Here is a 3,834-nt window from a genome sequence, read left to right on the forward strand (position 1 = left end):
ACTGCCCAACATATGACATATGGGATGATCACTAAGGAATGATTTAGATGTTTGAGTGGTTCTGGGGCAGTAAGAACATTAAAATTGATGTTGTGATTGTGTTAATATGACCAATATCTTCAAAACAACAAATAAAGCACCACATTTCTAAACGTCTTAATGTGTAATCACCGACTTTTGCAAAGCTTACAAATATTATCTCAGAGTAAATACCACCAGATTACACCAAATCTTGCATTATGTAAAAAAAGAACCATTTACTGACTGAATTGAAGGTCCAATAAAATAATCCCTGAGATACATATTGTTTGCTTTTACTCAAAGCTATTGGCTTCAGAACTGGCAAGAATCAGCTATTAATCTATTTCTAAAAGCAAAGGCTGCCTCAACCCTGGTAGATATTAAGAGCCTTTTGGAGTGTTGTCATCCATCTTTTGGGCAATTCCTATTCCATTTAACAAGTGGTTGCTTTTTAACGTGTGACTTACTTGATTTGCATGTTCAGTGAGGTTTGGGTTTTGCGAAGTTCACTCCCTTTGTGGAATAATGTTTGAGAAGCATTTTCAGCTGATGCATTGGTATGAAATGCTCACTACATTAGTATCATTCCAGTGAATATATGCTACTAGTGGAGATTTTTTTTAACATGAAGAAAGATCTAGGTGCTTATACTGTGTGAAAAAGACTTGCTGATTAGCAAGTTCCCTTTGAAGATAAACATGCTGAAGCCAGGTTATAGTCCAACAGGTTTATTTGAAATCTCAAGCTTTCAGAGTGCAGCTCCTTTGTCAGGTGAAGTCCTTTGCTTCAAAAGCTTGTGATTTCAAATAAACCTGTTGGACTATAAACCTGATGTCATGTGACTTCTGACCTTGTTCAACCCAGCACCTCCACATCAACACTGAAACCCAGTTGCACAATAATGAATTTTGTCACATTTTTAAGGTAATAATTGTTGGCCACAATGAGTTGCTTATTGGTGTGAGAGTATTGATTCTCACCAAGTCAATTTTGTCGTGCAGTTAAACTTGCACCAATTGCCCGGCTATTTTTTTATTGAGCAAATATCATAGAAAGAATTGGGGATTCTGTACTTCTAAGAGGACTTACCAGCCTGTTTTTCAGTGTAGTTTTGTGAAGCAAAAAAAAACTTTTGCTTTTATAAAGTCTTTGACCATTCCTCAGTATTTATTTGTTATTGACTGTTTGCGTAAGGGGAGCAGCTGTTTTCTATTCACCCTGTCCACATAGAGTATTTTAACTTGTACAATGTGTCTCGAATATGTGTGCAGAACATAAAACTCTTTTTCTCTAGTATACATGAGATATTGATGCCGTTTGCAGTCTAAGGATAAAGGGTAGGCTATTTGGGATTGAGACGAGGTGAAATGTTTTTCCAAGAGTGGGGAACCTGTGGAATTCTCTGTCGCAGAAAGCCAGTTGAGGCCAAAACATTGAATGTTTTCAAAAAGGAGTTGGATGTAGTTCTTAGGGATTAAAGAGTCAAAGGGTTTGAGGTGAAAGTCGAAACAGGGGACTGAGTTGGATGATCAGCCATGACCATATTGAATGGCAGAGCAGGCTCAGAGGGCCAAATGGCCTACTCCTTCTCCTATATTCTATGTTTCATCTTTCCATTCTTTCATCCTTCCCTTTTTCTTTCTGAATTCTACAAGCCCTACAATTCTCTGGGAAATCTGCACTTTCCTGATCTGGCCTCTTACGTGCCCCCCTCATTATTGGGTGGCCTGGTCTTCAACTGCCTAGATCCTTGAGCTACTCCCCTCCCTGGGCATCTCTGTTCCTTTCCACCTTCCTTCAGGGCATCTTGAAGACAGATCTGCTTGAGATGCAAGATCAAAAGCTGAGTCAGTTGTACGTGAATAGAAATTAATATGGTAATGATGTAAATGATGATCTAACCCTGCCAGAAACCGTCACTTACTATGGAGTCTGTAGGAAGGGAGGAATGGGAAAACCTTGCATGAATTATAAGACAAATGTCACAAGGAAGCAGCATAGGCTGAGAACATCCAGAATTCCTGATGCTGCTGAGTCTGAGGGAATTCAAACAATCAATAGACAATTCCCTTGTGTCTGATAAGCCATGAGAATTCTGAAACACCTGAGCTTAACCGTTACACAGAAAAGTTAGAGAATTAAAAACCTGCTCTAAATCCTGTGTAGTTATTAAATTCAACCCCAACTTATCATTGATTTACCCTTCACCCCCTTAACCTTCCCAGCTACATCCCGCTGACCTTTGACAACTCCTGAACATGCCACTCCCATCCTTGCTGGATCTGTTACTCACCCACTTACCAGCAACCTCCCCAATTGATAACCAGTCTAATGGTAGCCATGTATTCATTGTTGCTTCTCAAAAAAACTCATCTGATTCACTAATGTCCTTTAAGGAAGGAAATCTGCTGTCCTTACCTAGTCTGGTCTGAATGTGACTCCAGACTCATGGCATCGTGGTTGATTGTTAAACTGGCTTCTGGACAATTAAGCATGGGTAATAAATGTTGATCTATGCTCACCTTCATGAATGAACATAAAAAAGAGAGTTTGTTTGAACACCAGAGAGTCAGACAGTAGTGACGCTTGGGTACACTGGAGACAGAGGTGCAGAGTGCAGGATCAGACTAGGACAGACCTTCAGACGTAAGAAAGCAGCCTCTAGAGTACAGGGCAGGAGCCAAATGCTTAGACCTCATGGTAGGCAGAATCCATGAGGACTCACCATCGTAGAGTTATCTCCATGGTGTCAGTACAATTCATGGAGGCAGCTCACAGCATCACTATCCTCTTGTTGGCAGCACATATGCTAACATTGGAACATGGATTAGCATGATTCCCACGCAAGGATGACACACAAATGCATGAAGTGTTTTCTATTGTGTAAGGGTTCTTGTGGTGGAGTGGTAGAATCACAGCCTCTTAGCCAGGAGGCCATGGTTCAAACCCTACTTACTCCAGATGTGTGTAATAACATCTCTGGATTGGATGCTTTGAAAATATAACTATAGTGCTGTAAACTACCTTGGGATGCTTCACTTTCTTAAATGCAGAGTGGTTATGGTCATGATTATAGATGTACTTTTACTCCAGTGAGATTCCAGTGTCCTATTATACAAATTTTGCTCCAGGACCTTATACTATGGCAGAGTATAGTCGCTTGTGAAATTTCCGGTGTTCAGAAATTGCCGCATGGTCATGGTCTTGCTATTCGTGGCACTGTAGATGCCAATCTCTCTAAGGCTTTGAGCAACAAACCCTCTGCGAGTACCAGAACCGAGTGTTTCTCTGTGTCACAGATCAATCTCGCTTGAATGTATATCACTACTCCTCCAGCATTGTTAGGTCAATCTCCTGTAACTTGCTGTCTCTCAGGGCTGTCATCACAAAGTGGTTCAAGGAGAAGGTTTGCCACTTTCTAAAACCATAAAACTACAAGATGTCAGACAGAAGGAGGCCATTCACTCCAGCAAGTCTGCACTGCCATCCAATGAGATCACAGCTGATTTGATAATCCTCAACTCTACTTTCCTACCTTTTCCCCATAGCCCTTCACTCCCTTACTGACTAAAACTCTGTCTATTTCAGCATGGAACATATAACAACCCAGCCTCTACAGCCCTCTGTAGTAAATAATTCCACAAACTCATTACCCTCTGAGAGAAGAAAGTCCTCCCTAACTTTGTCTTAAATGTGTGAGCCCTTATTCTGAGATTGAGACGGCTAGGAATGGGCATTAAATATATCTTTAAAATGTCACAACCACGAGATTGGCTGGTGCTTCCAGTGTCTTGCCTGATGTTTGTTTCACAG

General features: G+C 40.8%; 1 pseudogene; it reads left to right on the plus strand.

Annotated features, from left to right (window-relative positions):
* The first annotated feature begins 2,806 nt into the window (after positions 1 to 2,806).
* Positions 2,807 to 2,905, plus strand: LOC148142141 (U6 spliceosomal RNA; annotated as a pseudogene).
* The last annotated feature ends 929 nt before the right edge of the window (positions 2,906 to 3,834 follow it).

Source organism: Chiloscyllium plagiosum, unplaced genomic scaffold (assembly GCF_037043375.1).
Source record: "Chiloscyllium plagiosum isolate Xiang-an unplaced genomic scaffold, Cpla_swu_hap1 HiC_scaffold_30, whole genome shotgun sequence".
Taxonomy (NCBI): domain Eukaryota; kingdom Metazoa; phylum Chordata; class Chondrichthyes; order Orectolobiformes; family Hemiscylliidae; genus Chiloscyllium; species Chiloscyllium plagiosum.